The sequence below is a fragment of the Mauremys reevesii genome, linkage group 24, assembly GCF_016161935.1.
Source record: "Mauremys reevesii isolate NIE-2019 linkage group 24, ASM1616193v1, whole genome shotgun sequence".
In the NCBI taxonomy this organism is placed as follows: domain Eukaryota; kingdom Metazoa; phylum Chordata; order Testudines; family Geoemydidae; genus Mauremys; species Mauremys reevesii.
Genome location: NC_052646.1, coordinates 6,088,012 through 6,102,492, shown reverse-complemented (window position 1 = coordinate 6,102,492; position 14,481 = coordinate 6,088,012). Strand labels below are relative to the sequence as shown.

The 14,481-nt window shown below is 41.0% G+C and overlaps 1 protein-coding gene across 4 annotated transcripts in view; it reads left to right on the top strand.

Moving 5' to 3' along the window:
* The window catches only part of OTUD7B (OTU deubiquitinase 7B), an 83,659-nt gene that overhangs the window by 12,247 nt on the left and 56,931 nt on the right, over window positions 1–14,481 (top strand). Inside the window, exon 1 of one of the 4 annotated variants that reach the window (XM_039513090.1) lies at window positions 5,636–5,652. The exons of the other annotated variants lie outside the window; for them this stretch is intronic. The gene's annotated coding sequence lies outside the window, so the exon portion shown is untranslated. Of the gene's footprint in view, window positions 1–5,635; window positions 5,653–14,481 lie in introns of those variants that run through there. 4 annotated transcript variants of the gene reach the window in all.

The window sequence follows — 14,481 nt, the reverse complement described above, 5'->3', positions numbered from 1 at the left end:
CTTTCTTGAAACCTAAACCTTGAGAAACCTTAAACAAAACAATGTGTTCATGTGTGCACTCAGTCTTTTCATGAGTAATTACATAAAGTTGGGCAAAAATAAATACCAAACCTTTATTCCCCCCCACCCCCTGTTCAGTCTGCTAGTGTTGTGCCAGAATCAAGATTGCCCAGTTTTCTGAAGGTCGACTTATTATAGAAGCCGAATTATTAAAATTCTTAAACAATTGTAATGCAAGAGGCTCTTATCAGTCGTGTTGAAAGTGCAGTTGCCAATTTGAGAATCTGTAATGTTTTGCATTCATATTTGTGTACAACCGATATAGCATCTGGCACACTGATCTGATTCAATGCCAAATGCAAACCTGGGAACGGTCTTTAAAAACAGTTTGATGTATAGCTTTTTTTTTTTTTTTTTTAATTTGACAAGTGGTATTGACAAGGCAAATGACTCCAGTATTGCAGGCTGTGGACATAAGGACTCTGTCATTGTTGGCAGAAAAGTTCTATAGTGTAACTCAATATAGTATTTTGCATAAACCTATATCGGGGCTTGATCTCTCAAGAGGTCCATAAGAGACCACAGAACTATTCTGAATTTAGCATTGTGTTCATACCAGATATACTTAGTTTCTGACCAATAAAAATGGCATGGTTATAACTGTGTGTGTGTGTGTGTGTGTGTGTGTGTGTGTGTGTGTGTAAAGCTTTATAAATTATACATAGGGGTGACTTTACCCACTGCTCAAATGCAGCTATTCTGGGGTGGTGTTTTAACAGCACACAGCTTTGCATGGTGGTTCTCTCCAGTGGGATAGGAGTGTTCTGACCTAAGCACTATGCAGCATTTTTCACACCCAAGCGGTGCAAGTTCAGTGGAAGAATTCTTCTGTCGACCTAGCTATGCCTGTTGGAGAGATGGATCACCTTTGTGTAGCTAAGTCGACAGAAGAATTCTTCCATTGACCTTGCAGCGTCTACATCAGGGGTTAGGTCAGTATAGCTCCGTGTCTGAGGTGTGGATTTTTCACACCCCTGAGAGATGTAGCTACACTGATGTAAGTTCCCAATTTACAGCAGCCCTCACTCAATTTGCCGATCTCTGCTTTGTGAGAGATATGCCTTGAGCACAGCACATGGTGGTCAGCGACGAGCCAGTATCAGAGGAAGGTGCTGAACTTCTAATGACTGACTAAAATATAATGCTCGCATCTAGGAAAAAAAATCAACCATTTAAAATGTCACAAACTGATCTGCTAAAGGAAATCTTGATTTGACCATATGCCTCCAGAGATTAATCAGAGACCAGGCCTAATTCATTCACTTAGCATGGCTGCCATCCTGTCCCTCCCTTTTTAGTGCACTGCAATTTATTTAAAAAATGATGTACGACTCTGGAGCAACTGGTTTCCTCAACTGATATTGGTGCCTGAATCACACTCTTGCAGTGTGACAGTATGTACAGAGTAGGACAAACCAAATTAAAAATCCAATAACCAAAAATCCAATCATCTTCTATCCAAATACAAAGGAACGATCCATGAATCAGACTGAAACCCTCAGCATGTAGTTCTGTGATGTATAATGATATGCCATGGCTGAAATACCTATGCGCACCACCGGATAAGTGCAGGATGTACTAATAGCCTTTATTCTACTCTTTTCCTCATTCTTGTTGACCCTGTGGTTATTGTATCTTTTTAGAAGTATTTCATTTTTTTTCTTTCAATCCCAATAATAATTCTTTTAACTTCATTTTGGGGCAGAATTCTTTAAACCTAATACATGAATCATCATAGAATATTAGGGTTGGAAGGGACCTCTGGAGGTCATCTAGTCCAACCTCCTGAAAAAAATTTAGTATAGTGGGCAAGCCCCTTATACCTATCTCATAGAACTGGAAAGGACCCTGAAAGGTCATTGAGTCCAGCCCCCTGCCTTCACTAGCAGGACCAAGTACTGATTTTTGCCCCAGGTCCCTAAGTGGCCTCCGCAAGGATTGAACTCACAACTCTGGGTTGAGCAGGCCAATGCTCAAACCACTGAGTTATCCCTGGACATAGGTCAATTCTTGAAAGTCCACTGGGATTTTAAAAGTTTTTAGTTAGAGGAGCAGAGAAAAGCAACTGAAACTGAACTGACACTTTGCACCTGGTCTTTGGAGATGCGGAACACTTATCAGGACTGGATTCCCCCACTGATTACCCAGACTTAAATCTACAGTTGTTTAAGTTAGTCAAATATTCAGGTCTCAGCCTGACACAATCAAGTAATAAACTGCTTAAACAGGATGTGATAAAAGTTGAGAAGACCCTCTGCAAGGTGATTTGCTACTATAATTCAGTGTCAGCTGTAATAAGTTCAAGCTTGCGTGTGTGCGCCTTTAAAAATATTCTTTGTTTCGTGTTTTGCAGTAGAAGTAGAATATTGAATAAAACCAATTCCTGTGTGTACTAAGATAACAGGACTTCTGTTTTCCCAACTATTTTCTTGAGTTTAAGCTACTTTTGAAAAATGAATCATGGAATGTTGTCCAGAGGTTTGACCAAGGTACTGAAATTGAGGTTTGTTCTTGGCTGTACTTCACGCTGTCACTGTGTGACCGTTCCCTTGTGTTCTCAGTTTTTCATCTGTAAAATAAGACAGCAAATACTTACCAATGTGTCATAACAGTGAAGTTAATTAGCCTTTTTATAGCTTAGCTAATGTCTGTAAAATGCTAAGTAGCCATCATGACATCACTATGAGATGGGTATTTTGGTTCTATTAGGATAACTAACGGATGTCTGCAAAGCACATGGAGATCTGTGAAGGCAAGGCTACATCTATGATCTATTTTTAATATATATTTTTAGTTTATGGGGGTCACCCATGCTGCATCATAGTTAAGGTTGTGCCATGCTCCCACATTAAGGGCAGATGTTTGAATGCTATAAACGCCATGTGCGTTCTCTGATTGTTTTGAGAATTGGTATGCCTCGCTGGGGCCTGGAATAGGGTTAGTGGAACGAGTTTGGGGGACATTTGGTCCAGAAGTTTCTCAAGATAAAGCTACACCTAAAAATGATCTGGCTTTTAGATTTTTCAATTCTTTTAACATTTCTTGGGGCAGAGCTAGGAAAAGCAGTTAATCTTTGACCGTCATAAAACTCATATTGCTGGAGTGCCCCTGATCTCAGCTATTCAGTGGAATGAAGGACCCATTCAGAAATGTGTCAAGGTATTGCTGTACAAGAGCCTGAGCACGTTAGCTTAATAGTGTCAGCTGTAAGTGCAATTTTGATGAGGGTCAGCAGCCTGTAAGCATACCCATGATGCCATCTGACTGTCTGAGCCTCCCCTTGGGAGAATTTGGTGGGTGGTACTGTCTGGGATATGAAGCCTGGTACCGTGACATGGGGCTAGGCTGCCATACTGAAAATGAGATGAGCGATGTACCCAAGAGTCCTTAACAGGATGGAACTGTGCCAGGAGGGGTTCGCTGAACTCTGCAGTCTGAGTCTGTGCAGGGAGGTAAGAACAGGGCTGTTTGGTGCCTGACACAGGCATGCAGTGCTGAGATTGGGCTGGGGAGCTGAGAACAGGCATGCGCAGTGCATGCCACAGGCATGCAGTATTGAGGGGAGATGAGACTGTTGGGCTTGTCTACCTGCACTGCAGTTCAGACCAGGGGTTCTCGACCTTTCTGAGGCCCCTGCAACATGCTATAAAAACTCCCCGGCCCATGTGTGCCACAACAACTGTTTTTTGTTTGTTTTTAGCATATAAAAGCCAGGACCAGCATTAGGGGGTAGCAAACAGGGCCATTACCCGGGGCCCCACGAAGCTAAGTTGCACAGGCTTCAGCCCCATGTGGTGGGGCTTCGGCTTTCTACCCTGGGTCCCAGCAAGTCTAATGCAAGCCCTGCTTGGCAGAGACCTTGACACCTGCTCGTGGCCACCCAGGGGGCCCCAGGCTCCTGGTTGAGAACCACTGGTTTAGACTACAGGGGTGCAAATTGTAGTGTGCCAAAATGTTGTGCGCTCCCTGCAAAACGTGGACTGTGTTAACGCAAGCTAGGTACCTTTAGTTTGCAGCAGCATCCACAAAGGGCTGTTGGAGTGCAACATTTTGGTGCACTCTGTATTCACACCCCTGAAGTCTGCAATGGGGTAGAGTGTAGATACAGTGGCTAAGTGGATGCTATAGGCACATACCTCTGAATTCAGAAGGGGATGGAGAACTCCCATTGAGATGAATGGTACAATTTACATGGCTTAGAGCTGTTGTTTCTGGCTATATACATCTCCATGTTGTGCTTTCATTCTGCTGAGATCATCCCATTTTGTTGATTGAGCCCCTTCACACCTCTGAATATATTTAGGGGTGTGGGGGAACATGTTAAATGTATGTTTTGGGGTTTTCAGAGGTTTACGGTAAAGTTTAGTTACCTTTCGCCGTCTAGAAGGGCACAAGGCAGTGCTAAGCAACCTTATGTCTGTTTATGAACAAGCAAAGTTACGAGAAGGCATAAAAAGCCATCCCTCCTGAGATGTAACCAGACTTCAGTAAACTTAACAGCAGCTTTGGGTAATCGAGACCAAACTGGGGTTGAACTGACTTACTGCCCATTTGTAGTGAATAGGAAGAGTGATAAAATTAAGTCATAATTTAGTTCTAGCTTTTAAAAAAAAAGTTAGTGAAATCATACAGATTTCATAGAGAGATCCTGAGATACTTCATCCTCTCAATAGGCTTCCCTGAAGAACTTGCCAGTTGAACTTACTGCAATGAGCTGTCATGTTAATATGCTTATAATAGGTGTCCATGTGGTAGACAGTGAAGATAAAGAGGCTGATGGTAAAGATACAGTAGCTTACAAATTAATTTTCATTGTAATGTGCTGTTGAAGCTTGAGGTACTGACAGGAGCTGAATACTTTGTTTTGTATACGCTTCTCATCTGCAGAGATGTAAAGGTGCACCTATATATTCATCCTAACATGCCTTTCAGAAACAAATCAGCAATGGTGCTAATAAATAGTACTTCAGACTGCTTAAAACAAAATGAGATTTTTGTAAGCAGCGTTGTTGTAATCTTGTCAAGATGAGCAGTGCTCATTTAAATTGTATAAAAACCAGAAAAAAGTAATTAAAAAAAAATCAAAATTTTTTCGAACTAGCAGCATTTGACGTTCTCTTACAAGTTCCTTCAATATTTAGCAAAGTTCTATAGCTGATTTGATATCTTTATAGTACCGTAATTTGTTTGGTGTGTCTGAAAATTAGGTTGTTTAAATTATAGTGGATCCTTCTGTTTCCTGCTATTTGGTGTTTGTCTTCTACAGACTTGGAATTTTTTCCAGTGTTCGTCTCAAAGAGAGGTTTTCTTAATCAAGAAGCACAAGACATTTTATCAGCCTGACTACATGGATCACTCCTCATGTTTTGCATGCATATTTCAGAGTTTGCATCATAGCAGAAGAGGCGTTGAACTTTGAGAATTCCTAACAGTCTTGGGCATTGTGGTTTTAAAATGACTAGTCCTGCTCCATTCGAGGAAAATATTGACATCATTCTCAATAGTCTAAAATAAGGCTGGGGTGTTGTTTACATCGCTAAGTCTCCAGTTGTTGAGATGCTAGTGGCATTGCTACTGCCACAACTGTGGGAGGTTTGTTTTTGCTTGTTTTTTTACTAAACAGCTCTTCTTTTGACTCTGAGGATTGCCTTTTTAATCAAACTTCATTGCATTAAATCTTTTATTCATGGTTTTCCTCTTTTTGATTTTGAAGGCTGGAATTTAATACCCCTCTACCCCGATATAACGCTGTCCTCGGGAGCCAAAAAATCTTACCATGTTATAGGTGAAACCGCGTTACATCGAACTTGCTTTGATCTGCCAGAGCGTGCAGCCCCGTCCCCCCCGGAGCGCTGCTTTACTGCGTTATATCTGATTTTGTGTTATATCGGGGTAGAGGTGTACATACCAAACTGGTAGGTTAGACTTGGAAGGACCTACTGTACCTTGAAATTAGGCAGCATTTTAGGAAAATATGTATGAAAGCTGTATTGAGGAAATACTTACAGTATTTTACAAAGGTAAAATGTTCTGGGCCCTGAAGATCTGGTAATCTAAGTAGATAAAGCAGAAGAGCACAGGACAGCAGTTGAAAAAAGATATTGTGATGGGCTTATTGATTATGGGGGATTGCTAGGAGAGATTTGAAGGAGGGGGAAGATACTGTGTTTGGGGACAAGGAGAGACTGCCCCAGGGGCTGCCTGAAACAGAATAGAAGACAAAAACAGTAAAATGAGAGGATTAGAGTGAGCATATATGGAACTTTTGTATGAATTTCATAATTGCAAGATGTATTTACCAGTGCCAGGTTCCGAAACTGAATTTTAGTGAGATTTGTTTTGCCAAATTCTGGGGTTGTATACAGTAGGATTTGAGTCTGTAATATCATAAATTCAAGCAAGACTTAAATGTTGGAGGAGGGGAAATGTCCAGACAAATAAACTATTACTGTTTTGAAGTGTTTGACCAAGAGGAAGAAGGGTTTAAAGTTGCTTCAATTAATGTATTATTCTAGTGGGAGGGCACTTCCTGCTAAGTGGTTATGGTGGGCTCTATGGTTCTCCACTACGGCCTTTTGTCAAACCAGTCAATTTACCATGAAATGTCTGATCTAGTGGGGTGGTTATTGTTGGCATAAACCATGGATAATAGCGAAAATGTCAAGAAAATAAAGTGTCTTAAAAGTTGCAAGCTGTAAAGATGTAATGTTCTCAATAGTAACCAATCAGTGAGCATTACTATGGTCTCTGTATTCCATTAGAGCAGGGGTAAGCAACCTATGGCACACGTGCCAAAGGTGGCGCGTGAGCTGATTTTCAGTGGCACGCTCGCTGCCTGGGTCCTGGCCACTGGTCCGGGGGCTCTGCATTTTAATGTAATTTTAAATGAAGCTTCTTAAACATTTTAAAAACATTATTTACTTTACAGACAACAATAGTTTAGTTATATATTGTAGGCATATAGAAAAAGACCTTCTAAAAACATTAAAATGTATGACTGGCACACGAAACCTTAAATTAGAGTGAATAAATGAAGACTCGGCACAGCGCTTCTGAAAGGTTGCCGACCTCTGTATTAGAGTTATAATTTACTGCATTTTCAGTGCACTGGTGACTAACTATTTTTCCTGTTTTCATTACATAAGTTTTATACCTCAGTTGTTTTTAATGTGCTGAACACAGAAATGTGTGAGACCGAGTTCACAGAACATAGATCTCAGTGTCGTGCCATTGACAAGCAGTAAGTCAACTGGAGTGCATGTGAGAACAGTGACAAAAGTAGGATGGCAGCAAGGCCGCTAGACCTTTACTTTAATACAGTTGTGACTGGGTCCCGTGTGGAGAACAAGGGCTGGTCCACAGAGTTAGGTTGGCTTAAAGTACATTGCTCAAGGCTGTTTTTAAAATAAATAAATAAAAAAAATTCACTCCCTGTTCAATGTACTTATGCCAGCCCGAACCCCAGTGTAGACATTGCTAGGTTGATGGAAGAATTCTCCTGTCAACCTAGCTACAGCCTCTCGCAGGATTTACTGTAGTGACAGAAGAAGCCACTCCATCGCTGTTGTCGGTGTCCATGCTCCAGCAGTGCAGCTGCAGCGTTTCTAGAGTGGATGTACCCCAAGACTGGAAGGGGAGCAGAGCAAATTTATGGGGAATTGCATTAGAAGGAAAAAAACAGGCTATAAGAGCTGAAAATGAGGGTAGAGACTAGAGGACCAAAGCAGAGGAGACTATAATAGTCTATAACATTTATGAACTGAAGGCCCAATGGCCCATTTAATTTAATTGCTAGAATGATCTCTGCAAGTTGCTTGTCTGAATGCAAAGTGCTTCCTTAAATTGGGCTACAAACGACAGGCTGATTTAGGTGGAGCTGGCTCTGAAGGAGTGGAAATAACTATAGAAACATTAACTTGTGTAGATTGTAATGTCATGTATGCTAAGATATCCCAAAACCAATTTACCATGTCTTTTCATTGAGGAAATAGGATACTGTCACTTGGGTTTACAGCTCTTACAAATCTGAAGGTCTGGTTGTGGTATTTTTGACAGTTGTACCCTAAGTGCTAGAAACTGTGCAGACTTGCTGGAAGACTATTCCTGCCACAAAAAACATGTTATCTAAAATAATGTCAGGAAAACCGTATCTGAGGATAAGCAGTCTGGAAAGCTTATATTTATTGTGCCATTCAAACCATAGGAAGTATTTTCATACTGACTTCCTGATGCAGCTCTTTACTTCTCAGGTGATCTGACTACTGAAGTCCTTATTCCATGCACGTTTCCAGATGGAAGGTAAACACTTCTTGTGAGGTCCAGTTTAGAATTAAATTCTTCAACCTCTGTGTATAGAGCTCCCTCTCTAGGGGAAAATCAATAATGCACCATTCTTATACATGCGTCTAACAAAGTGGGTATTCACCCACGAAAGCTCATGCTCCAATACGTCTGTTAGTCTATAAGGTGCCACAGGACTCTTTGTTGCTTTTTACATATCCAGACTAACACGGCTACCCCCTGATACATTCTTACACAGTACCTTCCAAATGAGGATCTCAAAGCACTGTAAATATTAATGAATTAAGTATCCCAACTACTCCGTGAAGTAGTTGCCACTCCTATTTTTAGATGGTCTGGCCAACTTGAAACATTGAAGTATCTGGCACTACTACCAAGTCTGAGCCAAGAAACCCACAGGTATCTAACCTATGGGTGAAATAGATCTGATTTGTAATGTTCGATGGCTCTGGTACCAGAAATCTATTGACAAAGCAGGTGCCCCCAGGGGCATTGTGTTTGACAGTTTTGATTATTTTATCTCAGTGTTCATCCTGGATTCTTTGGGCAAAGGGTTTAATATCAGTACCAAAAAGGAGTGCAAAGAATTGTTGGGAGGCAACCGCCTGGTCTTTTCACAGCAAGGAGGGTTATTGTAAGGAATTCTCACCTGGTTCATATACTTGATGCCCATTTTGAAATTCTGTGAAATACTTCTTTAATATAGCTAGTGTAATCAGTTATGAAGCTTCACTGATTCTGGTATCTTTGTAAACCAAACCTAGGTCTCATCTATATTTAAAAGTTAGGTTGACATGGCTACAGCACTCAGTGTTGTGAAAAATTCACACCCCAGAGCTCTGCCAACCTGATTGAAAGTGTAGACGCAGCTAGGTCAATGAAAGAATTATGCTGCTGCTGCTGCTTGGAGTGGTGAATTACCTACAGTAATGGGAAAAACCACTTCCGTCGCTGGAAAAAGCATCTAGGGTATGGTGCTACAGCAGCTCCAGTGTCATTGTTGTCCGTAATACAGACATGGGCTTAAAGCTTCCAAGGCTAAACCTTTAAGTTAGTGGGAATCATTTCAAAGTGTTTCAAAATAACAAACATCCTGATTTGGGGGGAAAAAATGTGTTAAGGAACTGCCTTTTATGGCTGTCTGAAAATGTAATTTGGAAAGCCAGCATGCTTCCCTTAATGTTTAAATAAATTGCTTACTCCTGGAAAGCTCAACAGTGAAATTAAATGAGTAGAGAGAAACATATTCAAGGGAAGCATCAATGGGATATTTTCAGATCTCCCAAAAGAATATAGAACTTGGCAAATATTCACAAGAAGAAAAAATTCTGTAGAAAAAAACCTGCCCAAATCATTGGGATACTTGTTTCTGCCAAAGTGTATTTTATCAGTTAGGAATCTTACCACAGGCCTTTAGGACAGTGAATGCATTGGACCCCACTAAAGGAGAATTTGAGAACTGCATTTTCAAATTATTTTCATTTTACACAAAAACGGAAACCTGTTTTTTTCACACACAGCACTATAGTTTACATAATTTATAAACATATAACATCCTCAAAAGGCTTAAAATGTAAGTAGCCAAATAGAAAAATATTTTTTCTCAACTATTAAATATGTTGAGTATTTGTAGAATTCAGAAGGATAACGTATAACAATTGACAGGTCTCCGAGTAGCAGCCGTGTTAGTCTGTATCCACAAAAAGAACAGGAGCACTTGTGGCACCTTAGAGACTAACAAATTTATTTCAGCATAAGCTTTTGTGGGCTACAGCTCAATTCTTCAGATGCATCAATTGAATGTTTTTTATACAGTAAGTTTGCAAATCAGAAATCGTAAATGTGATGGAATTATATAACCTGTTGTAATATCGAAGAAACTAAAAAAAAAAAAAAGCAAGTCAGAAACCCAGTATGCTTTAATCCCTGTGTGCGTAAAACAGACTAAATAAAGCAAACTAAAACATTGTAAGAATAAATAAAAAAATGCCTTTGTAACTTATGATTGCATATCCCATTGACTTCCAGTGGGGCCCTGTTTCTAAGTGAGTTAAGTGCCTTTTAAATTTCACCCTAATTTTTTTACACAGCTTGTTTTCTTACATTTCTTAAATTTTTCTGTAGTTACATGATTGGGTCATAGCATCCAGGGAAACAAATTATGCCTTGGGTACTAAATACTATTGATTTGATTCTCAGTTACGCTAAGGCCCCGTTACACACTTCTGGCATTGTTAAAGTGGTGTAAATCTACACAGAGTTACACTGGTATAACCTAGAGTGAATTTAAAACTAGTATAACTAAACCGATGTAAATGCCTATGTGGACACTTTTATAAGCTAGAGCAGGTATCGGCAACCTTTGGCATGCAGCCCGTCAGGGAAATCCGCTGGTGGGCTGGGATGGTTTGTTTACCTGCAGTGTCCGCAGGTTTGGCCGATCGCAGCTCCCACTGGCCGCCGTTTGCTGTTCCAGGCCAATGGGGGCAGCAGGAAGCGGTGGTCAGCACATCCCTCGGCCCACGCCGCTTCCCACAGACCCCATTGTCCTGGAACGGCAAACCACGGCCTGTGGGAGCTGCGGTTGGCCGAACCTGCAGACGCTGCAGGTAAACAAACTGGCCCGGCCTGCCGGTGGATTTCCCTGATGGGCCGCGTGCCAAAGGTTGCCGATCCCTGAGCTAGAGTAAGGCCATGTCTACACTGCCACTTATGTTGGCAAAACTTAACGTAGCTCAGGGAGTGTGAAAAAACACCTCCCGAGTGACATAAGTTTTGCAGGCATAAGTGGTAGTATGCACAATGCTATGTTGGCGGGAGAGCTTCTCCCGTCAACGTAGCTACTGCTGCTCATGGAGTGCTTTTATTAGACTATGGGAGAGCTGTCTCCCATTGGCATAGAGCAGCTACACGAGCGATTTTTACTGCGGTGCCACTGTGAACCCAGTGTAGACATGCCCTAAGACTGGTTTTCTTCAACTTTGCTCAAGCTGGTTGGGAACACATTTAAGTTAAACCAAACAAACTACACTTTTACCCAGTTTTTGTACTGGTACAAATATTTTGCATAGGGATGTGAATTTTTTTTGCCAAAATAGTTATACCAGCTCATCTAGTATGGAAGCAGTTAGACTGGTTTAGCTTTATTCCTTTTCCTGTACAGGGGAAGCTATACTAGTAGAAGGCACTGCATCCATCTGGGGAGTGAAGGGGAGGTTATACTGCTTTAACCGTACAAGTGTAGTTAACGATACCATTTCTGCATATAGACGAGCTTTTATACTGAAATGATCGTCAACACAGGAGTTTGCATTGGTTTACTCAAACCAATTTAATTAAACTAATGTACAGATAAGTGTTGTGATGAATTCTCCATCACTGGAATCTTTTAAATCAAGACTGGATTTTTTTAAGAAAGAGATGGTATCGTTCGAACAGGAATTATTTCAGGAATGTTTGACCTCCTGTATAACACAGGCTGAAGGACTAGAATAAATGACCCCAGTGGTTTCTTCTAGCCTTAGAATCTGTCTCTATATGTATAATTACTCTAAGGCTTGGTCTAAACTGAAAAATATATCCGCATAGGTATGTTGGTGAGGGGTATGGAAGAAAAATACCGATGTAGCTCTGCAACAAAAGCCTCAGCAGACACAGCTATGTTGACGAAAGAGGGCTTCCGTTGACAGAGCTAACTTCATTTGGGAAGGCGGTGTTCCTATACTGCCAGAAACTCCTGTTGGTGTAGACTGCATCTGTGCTATGGGGTTGTGCCAACACATGGCCTCATAGCCTCCATAGTGTAGACATACCCTCACTTTAAGGCCCATTTACCCTGCCGGAGTGATGTAAAGAAGCCTTGGAGTAAATGCCTTTGCCTTTAGGCGCAAGCTGCTAGAGAACTTGAGATGTCAACTGGAGAAGGAAAATAGGTTCCGTAAAGAACTTTGAGGGAGGATGTTTATGTTCAGCTGCTGCATTTAGTGTTGATTTTGAAGACATACTCCTATTACTGGCGGCAGAAACAAGAGGAAGCATTCCCCAGTCCCTTAATATTTACTGAGCTCCCTTCACTTATATGGCAGCACCATTTGGTCATCTTTCTGAAGTACTGAATACGTTTGTCTGGAGATCAAGGAAGCTGTATTCATCACTTTACTAGTACTATTCGTTTGTGTCCATAAGAGGATTTTTGTGTGTTTTTGCCTATCCTGCATTTGACAGGAAGAAAAAACAAAGCCTCACTTATTTTTATTATTCCTATTGCAATGCAAGCTTATCCTTCTGGCCATTCAGAAGCTAACAAAAGCTTGGTTTTTTGTTTTTGTTTTTTTTGTTTTTGTTTTTTTTTAAATGGTCTCGGCTGATGTAGCTCAGCATGCTAAAGAGGTCTGATGCTGTGTTTCCTGTGCTTTATTCTCAACTCTGTTACTGCATCTGAAATTTTCACTGCATTGGAAATCTTGACAGGGATGAATTCTGGAGTTGATTAACCTTGAAAGACCTTTAAGTGCTGTGTGTGTGGCACTTCCATTGGTACTGTTGATACAAGAAATAAATGCATCTGAGCACTGCTGCATTGATACTGTCCGGCACAGCTGTTTCATTGTGAAAGGCACTTTGGTCCCATCCACAATACAAAAAGCTATTGTGTTGGGGGACCTAGTTACAGCGCAGCTTGGAGTTGTGGTTTAGGCCCTTGTCTAAATGCAACTTGCGCACTGGCTTAATTAAAGGTGTTGTTGTTGTTGTTTTTTTTAAATCCATTCAGTTAAATTGGTTCAAAAGGCTCTGTGGACTCTCCTAATAGGGTTTAAACCTGGTTTATGTGGGTTTAGCTTCTATTAGTACATTTATAGGTGCAAGCTAAACAGATCTAACCCGTTTTAGATCAATATGTGTCCACATAAAGGTTTGCCCTAGTGTCACTGAATCAGTTTTCAATCTGATTTTAAACTGTTGCGGTTTGTCTGTATGCCAGTCCCTAAATGAGGTTGACCTGTATAGTAAGTAGGTGTACAGTGTAGTAGTAACTAGGTACCCCAAGATGTCTGCTTTCTCTAGCATAAGTAGAATAAACTAAGTATCCATTGTAAAAGGCAAGGAAAGACAAGAAAATGGTGGTGTCTCATAATAGCTTGTTAAGAGTAACAACTGTTTTAGGTGTAAAAAATGAGAAGTACTTGTGGCACCTTAGAGACTAACACATTTATTTGGGTGTATGTGTGTGTATACACACACACACACATCTCCTAGAACTGGAAGGGACCTTGAAAGGTCATTGAGTCCAGCCCCCTGCCTTCACTAGCAGGACCAAGTACTGATTTTTTGCCCCAGATCCCTAAGTGGCCCCCTCAAGGAGTGAACTCACAGCCCTGGGTTTAGCAGGGCAGTGCTCAAACCACTGAGCTATCCCATCCCCCCCCCCGCTCAGTTTTCCACTGCGTGCATCTGATGAAGAGGGTTTTTTAGCCCACGAAAGCTTATGCCCAAATAAATGTGTTAGTCTCTAACGTACCACAGGTGCTCCTCATTCGTTTTGATGATACAGACTAACACGGCCACCACTGAAACCTTTTTTTAGGTGTGAATGTGTTGGCTGTAGGAAAGCCTTCAACAGTTCCGTTTAATCTGAGTGTGTGGGTAAATGTTGTGACTTGTCAGTAATTCCTCCTCTTATATTTTGTGTGTTAGAGGTGGTAGCACTATCTCTCAGTGAGTGAATGAGACTGATCTCTGCATGCAGTGTTGTAACCATGTTGGTCCCAGGATATTTAAGAGACAATGTGGGTAAGGAAATATCTTTTGTTGTACCAAATTCTGTTGGTGTGAGAGAGAGACTTCAGAGTTTACACAGTGCTGGAAACAATCGCTTAGGAATTAGTGAGGAACTTGAGGAGGTAGAGGCTAACCTCTGTTGTGACTGTCTGGTTTAACTTCAGTGTTGGCTCACTTTAAACAGAAGTGATGGTATCCCATCTCACTCACGGCAAATTTGGGTTCAGAAAGTGAATTATGATCATATTTGGGGTATAGCCAAATCTGAAGCCAATGATAAAACAAGTCTCAGATACTGATTTATCTGAAGCTTTTCTGATCCTATTTACAGTGTTAGTCGTA